General features: G+C 45.7%; 1 protein-coding gene across 7 annotated transcripts in view; it reads right to left on the reverse strand.

Annotated features, from left to right (window-relative positions):
- Nucleotides 1–887: 887 nt before the first annotated feature.
- The window catches only part of utrn (utrophin), a 115397-nt gene continuing 95953 nt past the window's right edge, over nt 888–20331 (reverse strand). For 4 of the 7 annotated variants that reach the window (XM_088361746.1, XM_088361748.1, XM_088361747.1 and 1 more), the window contains one exon: nt 888–10104. The gene's annotated coding sequence lies outside the window, so the exon portion shown is untranslated. The remainder of the gene's footprint in view (nt 10105–20331) is intronic. The other 3 variants (XM_088361743.1, XM_088361745.1, XM_088361744.1) reach the window with 3 other exon arrangements.

The raw sequence follows: 20331 nt of genomic DNA on the forward strand, positions 1-20331 counted from the left end.
AACGTGAATGTCGCGTAATTCAAACCCGATGCAGGATTATTCTCTGTCCTGTCCTATATGGATTCCGATATTTAGCCGATTAAATTCTGATAACTGATTAATCGACATGTTGAATAAATATAAAAACCTTTTTAGGGTCTTTACGTGTTTGCTATCGACTTTAGTGTAGACAGAAAAAAAAAGCTTTGGAACAACAATAGGGAGCATCTAAAAGTTTAAATGTCGAAATAATGAGCAGACCCCGGGTGCTTCATTTAACAAAGCGCATTGTGAAAATGCCCCACGGGCAACGTTGTGAGTCGAATGTAATGGACTTAAAACGCCAAAGAATAATGGGTTGCCGTTTTGGCTAGTGACTGCTTATTAATTAGAAGTGTGAGGTAGCAGTGGAATAACAACAAGTTTGGATACTATTTTTTTCCCCCTCCAGGGTCCAATATTAAATTGAATCTATAGATTCATAAAGGGGGTTAAGATGTGCTGCACGTAATGACTTTAATCAAATTCTGTAATTTTCCATGACACGAGAACAAGATTGAGTGGATGGAACCAGCGGAGAAAATTTGAAAAACAGTAACGCAACTGACGCTGAAACAATGAATCGGTATTATATTGCAGTTTTTGGATATTGCTTCTATTAGTTGCTGAAGTCAAAAGATACAGCAGGTTGATTTCATCGTCAAAGAGCAAACGATTACTGAGACCAAAAACAATGCGGCGTGTTGATTAGTTTGATGTTGTTAGGTTACGGATTCTAGTTATTGATCTGACTCCAAATTGCGATCAACACTTAACACATAAATTGCTATGTCCTAATCCACACACTGGCGCACCTAACAATTTTGCGAGTTCGTTCTGTCAAAGAGAAGACCAGTAGATCAATCAGACCAAATTTACCAATTATTTATTCCTGACAAAGCGCACTAATACAGGCCTGGGTCCCGGGTCCCTCACACTAAAGCTCGTGCGTTTTTGTGACCACCAAAAGACGACACATTCTTCCGGGTTGCCCAGTTTTAAAGAAACACAATATGAATATTAAAGCATGCAAAATATTGTGAGATGATTGGTGGATGGCCATCTCCTCCCCGTCCAGGTGTCGCTGAGGTCAGGCGGTTGGGTTTTCCCCTCGATGCCCAGTCCCATAGATGTGCTGTTGTTCTCGATCCTCACCGACCTTGAGATTATCTCGTCCGGTACTCCCTGTCTGGGCCTATACACAACACTTCCAAGAAAACAAGTTCATGCAGTTTGCCTGCACATTCCTCGGCCCCCACCAATCCACACGAGCACTTCAATACTAGATATTAATATGATTATAAGTTTAACACAACCTTAAAAAATATGTTTGCAAACTCCCAAAAACACATTTTCCTTTATTCCCTCTCATGACCTCATTTATGAGGTCATCACCCGTTACCCTAGCAAACAGCTACCAGCGCGCTGTCGATCCTTCCTTCCCCCCGCTGCTCATGTTGAGTCACCAGGGCATATTGGCCCATCGGTGGCAACGGGCCAACGGTTTTCTCGATCAACCGGACAGTGAGTGACCTAATACATGGAATACAACAACAATCGCATAAAATCATAACTGTAGTAAAAATAGCCACAGTAACAAGCACAGACATGATGAGGCCTTTCCAGCTTCCGAACGTTTTCATCCAATCAGACCAAATATCGGTGTGTAGGCCTGAATGATCTTTCATCTTTTTGTTCAGTGTCCTTAGTCCTTCCAACACCTTGATCAGTCGGCCTCCTCGTGCCGTGTTGTTTGGGATGAAAGTACAACATGCATCACCCAACATTCCACACACACCATGTTCCTTAGTCAATAGCCTGTCCAACGCAATTCTATTTTGGAACGCCCTTAACAACGTTGCAGCCAATTGTTCATGAACTACGGCAAATGATTCAGCTGTATAATTACCCAGTCGTTGGACATTGTAATGAAAGTAATTAGTACGGTCCACATTTTATTGGGGGTGATCCATAGGAAGATACTTTCGAATCCCAAGAACACTTGATTAACGAGTTTATACTTATCTGACACACCCCGGGGCACTCCTATAGTGTCAATATATGTGGGATCGTCGTCGCTCAATCACGGGGGCAAAACGTCTCTTTTGGCTCGCTTCAGGAGCCCCGCCAGTGGGGACTCCAGGTCCCAATTGAGATTCTGTATTTCAATGGGGACAACCACCACAGGCATTATCAAAGACACGAGGGCACAGATACCTGATGCATTCTTCGGCAAGAGATCCTATAATTTGTCATCACCACACCACAACCAGATGTCACTGGTCTTCCTCTGCTCCTTCCATCACTGCTGGGTGAATTCTGGCATGTCCTGTTAAAGCTTGAAAACAAGTGAATTTGGAAAAAACTTTGTATATCACAATTACAAATTGAAACCTACTCACCCATTTCTATTTTACCACTCCCCCTTTGACACATTCACCCAATGTGTCATTACGTATCAAAAGGAACCTGCAAAGCGTCCCCTCTCATCACCACTCTCATTGTAGCCAGGCCCGCGGAACCTCTAGCTCCCATCTGGGCCCCGGGACCGTCACCCCAAGTCCTTGAAACTTGACTGTCCACCACACACACTCGGCAACACAAACAAAAATCATCGCCCTCCTGTCAGTGAGCTTATAGCCCTGCCGACAGCGGACATCTGTACACACAAAAACAAAAACAGACATCAAGTATCAAAACAAAAACAGTCATAAAATGAATCCTGGCGCCCGCGGATCATGTCCTGAAAACCACGTCATCAATAAGTTCATCATAAAAACCAAAAGGGCAAGGGTTAACATATTCTTGTAAATCCAACACAAACTTTCCACGAACGCAATCGACAACCTGCAAGAATGAAAACAAGTTATGCAAGCAACGCGCAATCCGCTCCTTGGCTGGTAGCTGGTGCTGCAAAAAAAAAAAAAAAATCAAGTCACACAGAAAAACAAAGCAGAGCGTGCTATTGTCGCAAACACGTTCAAGCGTCAAACAATTGGTCACTGTCCACCTAGTCCGTCACCCCGTCGGGTGAGCTCAAAGTCGTCACACGTCAAATCGTCCAAAGTCTTGCTGTTCGATACTAGTTCTGTCTTGTCTGACCATATCACTGAAATGGGCCTTCTCCATCACACCGTTTTGTTGTCGATGGTGCCCCTGATTGATCATTGAGCCATGGTTCCGGTCAGAACTCATCACTTACCAGTTCCAGACCCTCCAGTCTGTACCACCCCTTCAGGTGAGAGGAATTTTATCCTCAATTGCAAACACATCACCCCAACTTCAGACCTCTCTGGCCAATCATACTGCGCACACACACTCAAAGTTAGTATGTTAGTGTGCAGGCAAACATTGACTCCTAATAGTAACTCTTCACATTTGGACATACTTGTCAACATGACCTATTGTAAAATCTCCAATTCAATTTTCCATAAACTCGCCCATCAGATTCATCGCAAATTGTCATATATGTCTATCTGGGGGGGCCGACTGTGGGACCCGCGTGTCAGGGGAGCCTCCATAACCTCAGATTGCTCCTACAAACTCGGTCTCTATTACTTATCCTAATTAAATTCAATAAAGATGGGTCCGACTATTCCCTCTGGATTTTTACGTCATCATTTGGCTCTCCCCCTTTTTCCTGTTGTCTAGCTCAAATATGTTTCTCAGTCTGCTTCACTTTATTGCCCCTCTTGGCGAGTCTCACTCCCCCCTCTCAAATTTTCAACTTTAAAATTCACGCCCAATTTTACAAAATTCTTTCTATATTTTTATCAATTTTCTGACCAATTCAACACGTTCCAAATTTAAACATAATCTTGTGGCTTTCCCCGAATTTTTATTCAGCCTCTTCGCCTTCACACGCAATTTCTACGGAAATTAATAATTCTAGTTATTATTGTTAATCATCCGTGGCCCTCGTAAGGACAAGCCGCACCAGTAATGGATGGATGGATGGATTTTTAATCCTAACCCCAAATGCCTATCATAAATTGCCATTTAAATCAATTGTCGCAAGGGTCATGTCAATGTATTCGTTATTTAAAGCCCTACTGTATTCTTTTTTTTTTAATTAAGTAGTGCCCTTTATTACTATTTTGCTGACTATCCAGAATTCCAACTTTCTTATGGCCCCTCACCCCTTCAAGCTGAAATATGCATCCTATAAATCAGTCGCAGTTGATGTGTAATTAAATTCTGTTGCTTTGATAAAGGTCAATTAAGTTTAGCAATTCAGCCTTCTGTTGCCCGAATCCAAATTTTCACTGGTCCAATTATAAAATTTCATTATTTCAGTTAGATTAATTATGTATTCGAAATGCTAAGTTACATATAAAAATGTATGATTCAAATTATTTAATTTCTATTGATCAATGTCCACTTTGCAAAGTTTCTGATCACGCTGTCGTATAATTTGTCAGTGCATCTTCACTGACCATATCTATGTATTTTGTTTTTTATCCCCGTTTCAGTGTCAATAAGCATCCTTATTATTCCCTCTTTTATCAAAACTCCTCAGTTATGTCTGCCCCAGCACCCAAACACACTTCCATCCCTTTTGTCCCACACTCCACCAACTTTGTAATGCTTCAGCAGTCTTTAGCAATGTGTCCAGTTTGACTTCATGTGACTCGTGCAAGTCTTTAGCAGCCTCTCCTCTTAGATTCTCATGATGATGATTCAGGGCTGGACCGTCCGCCATTCTCAAATGCATCCATCTTGTCTTTGTTCTTTCAGTCTATTTTTTTTATCTGCGACTGTGTGTATTCCACCAACTGTATGGTTCTTGTCCTGTGAAGAGCCGTGCTTGCCCCCTTCAAGCATGATAATAGTTCCTGTTGTTCTCCCAAAGGTCAAAGGTGTCTCATGACCAGGGACAGTCCTCTGTTGATTTTGAGGCAGCCAGTAGAGTACAAGGACTCAGTTCAGGACTTGTGCCATGCGCTAGGGCAGAACACACTGGGACACAAATTTCACAAAACTATCTTCGTGTTATCAGTCTTCATGTGTAGTATTTGTTCCTTACACCCCAAATCTTCCTATTAACATTTTGTATCCTATCAGTTGCGCACACTCATCATCTTACTATCAAGCCGCCCTTATCAAATGTTTTTTTTTTTTTTTTTTGAGTAATCCATCCACCCTACCCATTAACACGGCTAAAATCCTCGTTCCAGTGTTTATCATCAAATAAAGTTCCGAAATCCTTTATAATAAACTGTAATGTAATTTAACAATCTACCAACATGGTTGTATATGCGGTGAATGTTATTGTTCAATCTATAGGTCATACAGCGCCTGTGTTCCAACTATGACACTCCTCCTTGGTTTACCATCTCATAAATTATTGTTGTCAGCAGCGCTAAATGATAGTGCTTGAAAGTGAATGTCTTATCGCCCAATTTAAAACACATGCCGCATTTGAGCGAGTATTTATTCATTTATTTGCCATCCTCATGTTAGCTGGCATGTGTCAGAATTAAAATGTAATTTTGCTTTTAATTTTAAGTCTTTCAAAATTGCTATATCCTTACTGCACCGAGATAAACTGTTAAATATATCTTTAAAAACAAACAAAAACAATCTATGCTCCTGTTAGCCTGCAATTGTCCAAATCAAAAATGTTATTTTCTTTTAATTGTCTTTCTTTTGAACCTCTAAATCGCTCATGTTGCTAACTTAACCTAACCTTAAAGAAAGGACAAACAGGTTACTCCCAATAGCTCCTCATTATTTACGAGTTAGCCCCCCCCCTTTCTTGAACATTCTCTGATCCATGCAGTCTTCCTCCTCACACGCCTGCACCCACACAGGGTGTGCACATAAACGCACACACCGAGCGCGCACACAATCGCACGTACACACACACACACGCATCCACACGCACGCACGCACGCACGCACGCACGCACGCACGCACAATCCATCTCTCATGTAGCTTCTTTGCCACTTTCTATCGGTCAATACCATTCACAATTTGCGCTTCCACATCAGCATATACATTCCTTCAATCTCACTGCTTCAAACATTCACTGAGAAACTCACACTGTCCCTGCCCCGCCCGGGCCATAGCACCCCCCCGTGCGAGGGGGGGGGTCGCGGCATCAATGTTGACCGGTTACAGGCTGGCCATTTCCTGCAACAATCATGATGCCGGCCCACCGCCCGCACGAGCATAGCACAGGCCCACGCGCACAGCCCAGACCCGCGACTACGCGCGAGTGCAGGCACGCTCATCAGTCTCAACTTCTCAAAGGGCAGGCCAACTTTGCTGTTGCGCCCTTCATCATGTTCACATTTGACATCTTTCAATGTCTTCTACACAACATTTGTTGTCTCTTATTCTCATCCTATCAAGCCACCGTTCTAGTAACTTTCTGCCACACACGTCTTATTTTCTCTATTGCACACACGCCCTATTTTCTCTACTGCCACACCTTGCTCATCTTAGTTTCTCTAACCAACTTAAACACACCATTGTACACTTCTCAATTTCCCTATTATCGCTCAAAAGCCTCCTAAACATTCTCCATTACTGATTTCTTCCATAGAACACACATCTCACTCACACACACTGATATACACACCCACTCATGAGGATCCTCTGCGCGCACACACACTCTCCCCCCAATTTGGTTCATTTTGGATATTTTAGCGGTCTGATCTCTCACAGGAGGAACTGTTACCACCGGATATTTTTTGAGGAGGCCTCACTTCCCCTCGGGGATCTCTTTATTAACCCCAGCTATTTGAATACGATCGTCACCGCACCCTTGTCCGCCACGACAAAGCACTAGGTCCCTGACCTATCCTTAGTACGCGTAAGTCCCTGACTTTACCGTACACGTTACACACGTAAGTTCCAAACTTATTCACCGTATGTATCTTAACATCATGCACACCTTATTTGATCTGAACGACAGTCTCCTCTTAAATTTCCTCTTTCAATTTGCAGCATTTCGACTTATAGTAACAGGTATTCTGCTTACCTTATCGGTGATGAGGAGACGTCGTACCAGCTCAACGTTGTGCGCTTATTCCAAACGGTTCGCCGACCGGGAGACAGTGTCCCTGACACTGTCCGGTGTCTTGGCTAAAGACCACGAGTTGTCAATTACCCTTCTCTTGACATCACGTCAGGGTCACCAAGAAATTGTTAGGTTACGGATTCTAGTTATTGATCTGACTCCAAATTGCGATCAACACTTAACACATAAATTGCTATGTCCTAATCCACACACTGGCGCACCTAACAATTTTGCGAGTTCGTTCTGTCAAAGAGAAGACCAGTAGATCAATCAGACCAAATTTACCAATTATTTATTCCTGACAAAGCGCACTAATACAGGCCTGGGTCCCGGGTCCCTCACACTAAAGCTCGTGCGTTTTTGTGACCACCAAAAGACGACACATTCTTCCGGGTTGCCCAGTTTTAAAGAAACACAATATGAATATTAAAGCATGCAAAATATTGTGAGATGATTGGTGGATGGCCATCTCCTCCCCGTCCAGGTGTCGCTGAGGTCAGGCGGTTGGGTTTTCCCCTCGATGCCCAGTCCCATAGATGTGCTGTTGTTCTCGATCCTCACCGACCTTGAGATTATCTCGTCCGGTACTCCCTGTCTGGGCCTATACACAACACTTCCAAGAAAACAAGTTCATGCAGTTTGCCTGCACATTCCTCGGCCCCCACCAATCCACACGAGCACTTCAATACTAGATATTAATATGATTATAAGTTTAACACAACCTTAAAAAATATGTTTGCAAACTCCCAAAAACACATTTTCCTTTAATGTATTAGAGATGTTTGTGCCCCTCTGATTGAATTTTATTTTGGGAGCAGAGACAATGTGACTTTCTGATTGTGGGGAGGAAATGAAAAGGCGAGAAGTTTGATTTTGCACCGTTGATTGGGGTTATTTTCAGTGACAATACTGATGAGGAAGATGGAAATAAATGCGAGATGGGATTCCTTTGTGTGTCTGTTTTACTCTGTTGGAAATGCCATTAATCTTTATATTTACTATTTCTGAAACTAAAATAAAATAATAGATTTAATTTAACATCAAAATATTCTACCAATTTGGTGTCAAGAAAGTCTGCTAGCTTAATGCTAACGTCTGACGCTAAATATTTTATTTGTAGCAACTGACCGTTTCAGTTCACGGAATTGGCAAATTGACAGTGAAGGGAATATTTTTTTTCTCCCTTTGTGGCATTGGGATTTAAGATCCTTGAAGGTGTGATGGCTGGCCCGTCTCGTTGATGTTATGAGATTTTATATGTCTGCCTCTTTCTGACACCATGACACGGAGAGTGAAGGTTGGGGTACAACTTCAATATTACAAATCCAACAGTGAGGGCTTTGAAGAGCAAGCGTCCAACGCATGGGATTTTTATGAAGCCATTTGTGGCTTTGTGAATGTTTTCACCAACAATGTCGGCCTGAAACCAAAAACATAAGGCTCCGAATCCATCAACGCAGCGGTTGCGACATGTTTCGAGCATACACTAGTAATAGCCAATCATGTTCACACAAGCGTGGTGGGAGAGGGAAAACCTTGATAAGGGAAATCAAATTATATGCCTTCCGGGGAGGAAATTACTCCCAATAGTGATTATTTTCCAAGAACTGTTCTAGTGCACTGTTGAATATTAAGAATGAGCCTGACTCCTCTCGATAGAAAATGAGGTCACCAGCTTGTGCATTATGGACTCATAATTATTATTGCATGTTGGAATGATGGAGAATTATTGACTGGGCACTAATGTATATATAGTTGGATTTGGTCCACAATTTGGGAAGCGCGCTATCCGCGCCTCACGGCAAAAGCCATGTTATCTGTTATCCAATTTACTCACCGCGTGCTCGTTTTATTTCTTCAGTTTTAGAAAAAGGCTAAGACACCGAAACAAATTTTTGACTTACAGAGGTTGGTTGAGTTCAATCACAATTCTTGTTAAGAAAGCTCTGTTTTCAAGAAAGTACAATACAGCGCTGGGCCTTTTGTGCAACCATGCTCAAGAGCAGAAAGTCTCCATTCAGAAAAGGCCATGTCCAAGGTTCTTTGTCAGCTTATATTCAGTTGCACATGCCAGTGTGGGCCGAGTTTGATAGGTGATGAGTCAGGGGATGTGGCAAGTTTGCAGGAGAGTTTGATTCCATGGGAGTGGGTGCTGGTTTGGTGAGAGCTGGTTCCGTGGGGGTGGGTGCTGATTATGGGCGATTCGGTGTGTGTGGGGGCTGTTGTTTTTCGTCCTGTCTTTTGGCCTTGGCGATCACCTTTGGCCGGGTTCTTGGTTGTTTTCCTCCTGCCGCTCTTCCTCTGGCATCTCTGCCGTTTTTATCTCCAAGCGTCCTTCCTGTAAACCATTCTTGCACATACATCCACTTCGCCCACTGTCGCACACCGCCCATTCATCATTCTTTCAATTTTGTTATTTTGTACGGCATTATGTGAGCTTTTGGCTGTGACATCATCAATTTATTAATGTTCCCTGACTATGCAAAGTTTGTACTCACCACTTACCATATTTTTGTTTGTTTGTTCTTTTGATACTCCATGTACTTGTTTACGTCATCATATTCTTAGTTTAATCATGCTTCCAAACATATCTTTTCTTTGTTAGGCAAAATATTTCCCTCTGTCCAGAACGTTCACTAGTAATCGAAAGCTGGCGTCTAGCATTAGTCAACACATAAGATACAATCAAGTACTGAACATTTTTAGACGACTTTGGCAGTGTCTGTGATTTAGAAAATTATCAGGCATGCATTAAACAGTTCCTTCAGGGTCACTGAGCTATTCAGGCAATATATCAAGAAACATTTGTTATTTCTAAGTGCACAAAAATACATATCAGATCATAAAGTTATAAAAACCTTTGTCATTACCACTTATCAAAAATGTCTAGTTATGTCTTCTTTATTGATTTGGTGTGTCGGTATAATTATATGCTTAAAATGTTTCTTTTATTGATTTAATATGTGAATATACTTATCTGCTTATGTACTTTATTCTATGAGGGTTGAGCATATCTGGTTTTGTAGCTAGGCAGGACTTTTTGTATTTTGACCCCATTCCTTCAATATATATATATACGCACGCACGCACGCACGCACGCACGCACGCACGCACGCACGCACGCACGCACGCACGCACGCACGCACGCACGCACGCACGCACGCACGCACGCACACACACACACACACACACACACACACACACACACACACACACAGAAGGCTGTTCGAGAAGTGAATCATTCGAATTCCGAGTCATAGTTTCCCATTACAAATAATGGGGGGAAAAAAATCCGTTCCAAACAAAATTCATTCATTTCATTTGCGCTTTTTTGTCCAATCGCGCAACTGCAGCGCACCGCCGACCGCGCAACCGCACCGCACTGGTTGCATTATTGTGACAGAGCCGTCGCTGAAATTTAGAAAATATTTTTAAAGTCCTACTGTACTTTCCAAAATTTAAGTGGACATCAGTGCGCAGGGAGCTTAATTTTGTCCGATCGCGCAACCGTTGCACGCCGCCCACCGCGCAACTGCACCGCGCTGGTCGCATTGCTGTGACAGAGCAGTCGCTAAAATTTAAAAAATATTTTTAAAGTTCTAATGTACTTTCCAAAATTTAAATGGACCTCAGTGCGCAGGGAGCTTAATTTGGTTCCATCGCGCAACCGCAGCGCGCCGGGCGCTCAGTGTCACATTGCTTTAGGAGCGTCTTTGTGTTTTAGGATAGCTTTACTGCTCCCACTTGCTTCCTTTGGAGGCATGATTAGAGTTGATGCAATCCTCAGAGTAACGAGAACGTAATAACGAACGGAGTCAGTTGGCATGCGGGTCCTCTCGGCTCATCTCGCGAGGTTCGACAACCGAATTTCGTCCGACATCCGAAGCAAAAAGATCTCGAAATTTTTGTTCGAATACTGATTTGTTCGAGAACCGGGACGTTCGAAAACCGAGGCTCCACTGTGTACACCGTATTGGCCCGAATATAAGACAGTGTTTTTTGCATTGAAATAAAACTGAAAAAGTGGGGGTTGTCTTACATTCTGGGTCCAGACATTATGCCCATTCATAACGCAAGAAGCCGCCAGATATGTTTAAAGCAAATACTGAACTTAACTCCCCAGGCCAAAGCGAACCCCTGTCACGAAGAATAAAAATAGCGGTAGCATGAAGAAGAAAAATGAAAAATAGCGGTGAGAAAAAAGAGAAGAAAATAAGAGAAGGGATAATGGAAAATGGAGAAACTGTTAGAAAGGTTCCTATATTGATGTTAAAATGTTGGACAGTTACGTCACCACGCCGTAAGTCTCGCGTGAGTTACCTCAGCTTATCGCAGTTGTTGGAGCTTGTGCGCAGCGGTAAGTCAAAAGTTGCAGGTATCAAAGTCAAAGTCAAAGTCAGCTTTATTGTCAATTTCTCCACATGCCAAAGACACACAAAGAAACCGAAATTTCGTTCCCCCCTATCCCACGGTGACAAGACATGGCTCACAACAGACAAACAAGTAAACAGGTATAACAAAAGCGTGCTGAATAAATAATGAATAAATAACACAACAATAAATAAATAAATAAGAGGAGCAGAAAAAAAGGAGCAAGTGCGCGTACAGCAGACATTCCCGAAAATAGCGCAACAGTGCCGCACGCTACGCAGAAGGGGGTAGCGAGTTCAGGGCCCTAACAGCCTGGAGAAAGAAGCTGTTGGCGAGTCTGGTGGTGCGGGAGCGCAGGCTCCTGTACCTCTTCCCAGAGGGCAGAAGGTCAAACAAAGAGTGAGCCGGGTGACTCACATCTCTGGCAATCGAGGTTGCCTTGCGGGCGAGATGGGAGGTGTAAATGTCCTTCAGGGAGGGGAGCGAAGCACCAATAATCTTACCAGCCGTATTCACTATGCGCTGCAGGGCCTTCAAGTTCTGTTCAGTGCAGTTACCACCCCAGACAGCGATGCAACTGGTGAGGACGCTCTCAATGGTGCCACGATAGAATGTAGACAGGACTGCCTGAGGAGCACATGCACGCCTGAGCTTCCGCAGGAAGTACAGGCGGCGCTGAGCTTTCTTTGCCAGTGACGAGGTGTTTGCGGACCAGGAGAGGTCCTCACTGATGTGCACCCCCAGGAACTTGGTGCAGCTCACCCTCTCCACCACAGCACTGTCGATGATCAGCGGCAGGTGTGTTGTGTGACCCTTCCGGAAGTCAACAATGATTTCCTTGGTCTTATTGACGTTCAGCAGGAGGTTGTTGTCCCTGCACCACGTGGTCAGAAGGTCAACTTCCGACCAAGTACCGAGTCTCGTCGCCCTTCGTGATGAGACCCACCAGAGTCGTGTCGTCAGCAAACTTCACTATGCGGTTGTCGTTGTAGGTCGCAGTGCAGTCATGCGTCAGCAGGGTGAAGAGCAATGGACTGAGCACGCAGCCCTGGGGGGGCCCCGTGCTCAGCGTGATGCTGGCGGAGATTTTGTCGCCAACACGCACCACCTGAGGCCTCTGACAGAGGAAGTCCAGTAGCCAGTTGCAGAGGGAGGTACTGAGGCCCAGCTCGTCGAGTTTGCAGATGAGTCGCTGCGGCACAATAGTGTTGAAGGCAGAGCTGAAGTCCACAAACAGCAACCTCACATATGAGTCCTTTCTCTCCAGGTGGGTGAGGGCCGAGTGGAGGGAAGAGCAGATGGCATCCTCAGAGGACCGCTTGGCACGGTACGCAAACTGGAAAGGGTCAATGGTGGGGGGGAGAACGGACTTGATGTGCTCCATGACAAGCCGCTCAAAGCACTTCATGATGATGGGCATCAGTGCCACGGGGCGGTAGTCATTGAAGCAGGACGGTGCAGGTTTCTTCGGCACAGGAACAATGGTGGCAGCCTTGAAACACGAGGGGACGATGGCCTGCTGCAGGGAAATGTTAAAGATGTCCGTGAAGACACCCGGCAGCTCCCCAGCGCAGTCCTTCAGCGCTCGACCCGGGATGTTGTCAGGGCCCGCCGCCTTACGGGTGTCAATAGCAGCAAGCGCCCTCCTCACACCGCCGGCAGAGAGGCGCAGGGGCTGCTCGTGTGGGGGGGGAGTGGTCTTCAGCGGGCAAGTGCTGTTCTGGGCGTCGAAGCGAGCAAAGAAGCGGTTCAGATCGTTCAGCAGACGGACGTCGCCCTCACAGCTCCTCGGCGCGGGCTTGTAGTCCGTGATGGTCTGAATGCCCCGCCAAAGGCTACGTGCGTCCTTGCTGTCCTTGAAGTGGGTGGAGACCTTGCACGAGAACGCCTTCTTCGCTTCTTTGATGCCTCGGGACAGGTCGGCCCTCGCTGTCCTCAAGCCAGCCTCATCCCCCGCTCTGAAAGCCTTGTCCCTGGCCCTCAACAGTCTGAGGACAGCCCCCGTCAGCCACGGCTTCCAGTTCGCGCGAGTGATGACGGATTTCGAGCAAGTCACATCATCGATGCACTTCGTGATGTAAGAGGTAACAGAGTCAGTATACTCCTCTATGTCAGTCCAATCGTTGTAGGTGGCTGCCTGCCTAAACAAGTCCCAGTCAGTGGTGTCGAAGCAGTCACGAAGTGCATCGGAGGCACCCTCAGGCCACACCCGAACCCGCCTCCGAACCGGCCTGGATGCCTTTACCAATTGTCTGTAGAACGGCACTTAATGATCACAAACTCCACAAGCGGCGAGCAGTGCTTACATACCACCACAGAGTCCCGGCACCATTCTTCTCGGATGTAGATGCATATTCCACCTCCTCGCAACTTTCCCCCTCGTACAATGGCACGGTCCGCCCGATAGCACACTAGCCGCTCCAGATGCACGGCAGAGTCCGGAATGTTGTCACTCAACCAGGTCTCGGTGAACACGAGCACACAGCAGTTCCGCACCGTCCGGTTCGTAGACCTCAGCAGGCGAACGTAATCCATTTTGTTGTCCAGCGATCGAACATTCGCCAGAAGAATGGAGGGCACCGCCGGGCGCGCTGGGTTGGCCGCCAGCCTGGCCCGGACGCCTCCGCGCTTGCCCCTCTTCTGCCTCCTCGCACACCGTTTCCGACGGCTCCCAACCGGGGGAGGAATAGCGGGTGAGGTCGGCGACGTTTCAGGACTTAGCAGTCCGAGTGCCTTTAATGTCGACGCCTCAAAGTCCAGAACGCCGCAAAACCCACTTCTGCCGATGTCGAGCAGAACCTGCCTGCTGTACTTGTAGCACGATAAAGCACGACGAGACGAACACATAAGATTGTCGGACGAACACTCATTAGACGAACAAATCACCGTACTGACGGGACAGAGAGTGGCCGCTGCGTGTGCACGCGCCGCCATCATTTTTCTATCAACTGAGTGTGTTGCTGTGATCGTGTGCGTCTTTGACACAAAGTGAGTATATACATTTCATTGTTACCACTGTTTACTGTTGGGCCGTTTGTCTGATCATGGTTTGTTTCGTGTGTACGCCGTTTGATTGATAGCTTCGGCGCACTCCTTTGAGTTTTCCTCGCATCGTATGAGTAGCCGTTACACAGCGCCACGGCGACTAACGGTCGCCTGCAAATGTATTTTGTTGTCTCGATGACTTATGTTTGGTGTGTTTTTTTTAATTATTTGCATGTATATATATATTTTTTAATTTTTATATTATATATATGTATTTTCTTATTTTGTATATATATGTGTGTGTATATGTATCTCCCCAATTTCGTTGTACAATTAAATTGAAAAATGACAATTAAGGGCATATAGTATATATACCGTATTTTTCGGACTAAAAGTCGCTCCAGAATATACGTCGCATTAGCCATAAAATGCACAAAATAAAGTGAAAAAAAACATATATGTCGCTCCGGAGTACAGGTCGCATTTTGGGGGAAATTATATATATATATATATATAAAAAAACTTTTTCCTCACCCCCCGTGGGTGGTATCTTTTTCCCTTCAAGCTCGGGTCCTCTACCAGAGGCCTGGGAGCTTGAGGGTTCTACGCAGTATCTTTCCTGTTCCTAGTACTGCACTTTTCTGGACTGAGATGTCAGATGTCTTTCCTGGGATCTGTTTCAGCCACTCCTCCAGTTTGGGGGTTACTGCCCCTAGTGCTCCAATGACCACAGGTACCACTGAAGTCTTAACTCTCCAGGTCTTCTCCAGCTCTTCTCTGAGCCCTTGATATTTCTCAAGTTTCTCATGTTCCTTTTTCCTAATGTTACCATCATTTGGGATGGCTATGTCAACCACAACGGCTTTCCTCTGCTCTTTGTCCACCACCACAATGTCCGGTTGGCTGCACAGATGTTCCTGTACACTATTCCAGCTACTTGGTTATGGCGCTCCATGTATGCTTTACCTGCCAGCATCTTACACCCTGCAGTTATGTGCTGGATTGTCTCAGGACCTTCTTTGCACAATCTGCCCCTGGGGTCTTGTCTGGTGTGGTAGATTTGGGCCTCTATTGCTCTGGTGCTCAAGGCCTGTTCTTGTGCAGCCAGGATCAGTGCCTCTGTGCTGTCCTTCAGACCAGCTCTTTCTAGCCATTGGTAGGATTTCTGGATATCAGCTACTTCAGCTATGTTTCGGTGGTACATCCCATGTAGGGGCTTGTCCTCCCATGATGGTCCCTCCAGCACCTCATCTTCCTTTGATGCCCATTGTCTGAGACATTCACTGAGCACGTGATCCGTTGGGGCCTTATCCCTGATGTACTTATGGATCTTGGATGTTTCATCTTGGATAGTGGCTCTCACGCTTGCTAGTCCTTGGCCTCCTTCTTTACGGCTAGTGTACAGTCTCAGGGTGCTGGACTTGGGATGGAACCCTCCATGCATGGTTAGGAGCTTCCGTGTCTTGATATCTGTGGTCTGTATATCTTCCTTTGGCCACCGTATGATTCCTGCAGGGTATCTGATTACTGGTAGGGCGTAGCTGTTAATGGCTAGGGACTTGTTCTTGCCATTGAGCTGACTTCTTAGGACTTGCCTTACTCGATGGAGGTATTTGGCTGTGGCTGCTTTCCTTGTTTCCTCGTCAAGGTTGCCATTTGCCTGTGGAATTCCAAGGTATTTGTAGCTGTCCTCAATGTCTGCTATTGTTCCTTCTGGGAGTGAGACCCCCTCTGTGTGGATTACCCTTCCTCTTTTAGTCACCATGCGGCCACATTTCTCAAGTCCGAATGACATTCCGATGTCAGAGCTGTAGATCCTGGTAGTGTGGATCAGGGAGTCAATGTCCCGCTCGTTCTTAGCGTACAGCTTTATGTCATCCATGTAGAGGAGGTGGCTGATGGTGGCCCCATTCCTGAGTTGGTATCCATAGCCCGTCTTGTTGATTATTTGGCTGAGGGGGTTCAGTCCTATAGAGAACAGCATTGGGGACAGAGCGTCTCCTTGGTATATACCACATTTGATGGTCACGTGTGCAAGTGGCTTGCCATTGGCTTCAAGTGTGGTTTTCCACTGTTTCATCGAGTTGGCGATGAAGGTTCTCAGAGTCCCATTGATGTTGTACAGCCTCAAGCATTCAGTGATCCAAGTATGTGGCATTGAGTCATATGCTTTCTTGTAATCAATCCAGGCAGTGCTCAGGTTGGTACGTCTAGTTCTGCAGTCTTGGGTGACTGTTCTATCCACCAGGAGTTGATGTTTTGCTCCTCTGGTATTTTTACCAATCCCTTTCTGAGCAGTGCTCATGTATTGATCCATGTGCCTGTTGATCTTATCTGATATTATGCCCGACATCAGCTTCAATGTTGTGGAGAGGCAGATGATTGGCCGGTAGTTGGATGGGACTGTACCCTTTGATGGATCCTTCTGGATCAGGATCGTACGCCCTTGGGTTAGCCATTCAGGGTGAGTCCCATCCCTTAGCAGCTGGTTCATTTGTGCTGCCAGGCGCTCATGGAGAGTTGTAAGTTTCTTGAGCCAGTAGCTGTGGATCATGTCAGGGCCTGGTGCTGTCCAGTTTTTCATTCCTGAGACTCTTCTCTGGATGTCTGCCACTGTGATGGTTACTGGGTTCTGTTCAGGGAGCTTGCTGTGGTCCTTTCTCAGAGCCACCAGCCACTGTGCATCCTTCTTATGTGATGCCTCCCGCTCCCATATATCCTTCCAGTACTGTTCTGTTTCCAGCCTTGGTGGGTCTGCTCTGCTATTATTCCCCTGCCACTGAGCGTACACTTTCGCTGGTTGTGTTGTGAACAACCTGTTTATTCGTCTGGCTTCATTCTCTCTTGTGTACCTCTTTAGGCGGCTGGCCAAGGCTTGGAGTTTTTGTTTGGCAGTTTTGAGTGCTTCAGGTATGGGCATCTGGCTGTATTTATTGGGAACTTGCTTTTTCATTGCACCTTTCTGGGCCTCTGTCATTTGGCTCACTTCTCTCCGTGCTATCTTGATTTTGGCCTCCAGCCTTCTCTTCCATGGTGGGCACTGTTGTGGTCGCATATGGTCATTCTTCTTGTAGCCAAGCATTTCTAGGATCACTGCTGCTGAGGTGTATATCAGCTCATTGGTTTCAGTGATGGTAGCCGTAGGAATTGTTGTCAATGCTGCATTCACATCTTCTAGGAGACTTTCTGAGGGTACTTCACTTAGCCTCTGCAGTGTGTATCTAGGTTCCCGAGCGATCATTCTCACCGTGATCTTGTTCTTCAGGTCAGTTGCTGCCTCGTTCAGCTTGATTATGCTTATTGGGGTTTCGTACCCAACTTCTGGACTTTTACATGGATTTAACTCGTCTCTGACCTGGTGCTCTGGTTGGCCTTCGTTATGGCATTTGTGTTGTATCTCATCAATCTCGAGGTGTGATAGCAGGTGCCGTTTATGGATATTGGAACATTGAGCTACTAGTTGCTTGGCCGATAGTGTTGACTGTGGGTATTGAAGTTGCCATTGTTCCCGCATTCTCCGCATGTAACCCCTCTCGCTCGGGTTGCTGGAGTAGTAGCATTCCAACAGATCCTTATTCTCGCATCTCGCCCATTTGTGTCTTGTTCCAGTAGCCCATTTTTCATCAGGGTGCTCTGGTTCCCCAGCACCTGACGCAGACCTTGTTTGTCCGGGCGACGTCTGAGCCGGCATGTCTTTCGCTTCTTGTACTCTCATTATCTCTGAGGTAGGCGGTATCGTTAAGGGTCTTGCCTAAGGACCCACACTGACTGTTGGTAAGGTAATCGCTCATTGCTCATATTGTGCCCCTGCCGTACGTGTATATATACACACATATATATATATATATACACATACATATATATATATATATATATATATATATATATATATATATATATATATATACACATATATATATATATATATACACATATATATATATATATATATATATATATACACACACACATATATATACGGCTGACTAGCTCAATCAGTAAGTCACATGACTTACAAACGGGAGACCCAGGTTCGATTCCTGGCAGGGGCACAATATGAGCAATGAGCGATTACCTTACCAACAGTCAGTGTGGGTCCTTAGGCAAGACCCTTAACGATACCGCCTACCTCAGAGATAATGAGAGTACAAGAAACGAAAGACATGCCGGCTCAGACGTCGCCCGGACAAACAAGGTCTGCGTCAGGTGCTGGGGAACCAGAGCACCCTGATGAAAAATGGGCTACTGGAACAAGACACAAATGGGCGAGATGCGAGAATAAGGATCTGTTGGAATGCTACTACTCCAGCAACCCGAGCAAGAGGGTTTACATGCGGAGAATGCGGGAACAATGGCAACTTCGATACCCACAGTCAACACTATCGGCCAAGCAACTAGTAGCTCAATGTTCCAATATCCATAAACAACATCTGCTATCACAGCTCGAGATTGATGAGATACAACACAAATGCCATAGCGAAGGTCAACCAGGTCAGAGACGAGTTAAATCCATGTACAAGTCCTGAGATTGGGTATGAAACCCCAATAAGCACAATCAAGCTGAACGAGGCAGCAACTGACCTGAAGAACAAGATCATGGCGAGCATGAATGCTTGGGAACCTAGATACACACTGCAGAGGCTAAGTGAAGTACCCTCAGAAAGTCTCCTAGAAGATGTGAATGCAGCACTGACAACAATTCCTACGGCTACCATCACTGAAACCAATGAGCTGATATACACCTCAGCAGCAGTGATCCTAGAAATGCTTGGCTACAAGAAGAATGACCATATGCGACCACAACAGTGCCCACCATGGAAGAGAAGGCTAGAGGCCAAAATCAAGATACCACGGAGAGAAGTGAGCCAAATGACAGAGGCCCAGAAAGGTGCAATGAAAAAGCAAGTTCCCAAGAAATACAGCCAGATGCCCATACCTGAAGCACTCGAAACTGCCAAACAAAGACTCCAAGCCTTGGCCAGCCGCCTAAAGAGGTACACAAGAGAGAATGAAGCCAGACGAATAAACAGGTTGTTCACAACACAACCAGCGAAAGTGTACGCTCAGTGGCAGGGGAATAATAGCAGAGCAGACCCACCAAGGCTGGAAACTGAACAGTACTGGAAGGATATATGGGAGCGGGAGGCATCACATAAGAAGGATGCACAGTGGCTGGTGGCTCTGAGAAAGGACCACAGCAAGCTCCCTGAACAGAACCCAGTAACCATCACAGTGGCAGACATCCAGAGAAGAGTCTCAGGAATGAAAAACTGGACAGCACCAGGCCCTGACATGATCCACAGCTACTGGCTCAAGAAACTTACAACTCTCCATGAGCGCCTGGCAGCACAAATGAACCAGCTGCTAAGGGATGGGACTCACCCTGAATGGCTAACCCAAGGGCGTATGATCCTGATCCAGAAGGATCCTTCAAAGGGTACAGTCCCATCCAACTACCGGCCAATCACCTGCCTCTCCACAACATGGAAGCTGATGTCGAGCATAATATCAGATAAGATCAGCGGGCACATGGATCAATACATGAGCACTGCTCAGAAAGGGATTGGTAAAAATACCAGAGGAGCAAAACATCAATTCCTGGTGGATAGAACAGTCACCCAAGACTGCAGAACCAGACGTACCAACCTGAGCACTGCCTGGATTGATTACAAGAAAGCATATGACTCAATGCCACATACTTGGATCACTGAATGCTTGAGGCTGTACAACATCAATGGGACTCTGAGAACCTTCATCGCCAACTCGATGAAACAGTGGAAAACCACACTTGAAGCCAATGGCAAGCCACTTGCACACGTGACCATCAAATGTGGTATATACCAAGGAGATGCTCTGTCCCCAATGCTGTTCTGTATAGGACTGAACCCCCTCAGCCAAATAATCAACAAGACGGGCTATGGATACCAACT

The sequence above is a fragment of the Syngnathus floridae genome, chromosome 19, assembly GCF_059516105.1.
Source record: "Syngnathus floridae isolate MCC-2025c chromosome 19, RoL_Sflo_1.0, whole genome shotgun sequence".
Classification (NCBI taxonomy): domain Eukaryota; kingdom Metazoa; phylum Chordata; class Actinopteri; order Syngnathiformes; family Syngnathidae; genus Syngnathus; species Syngnathus floridae.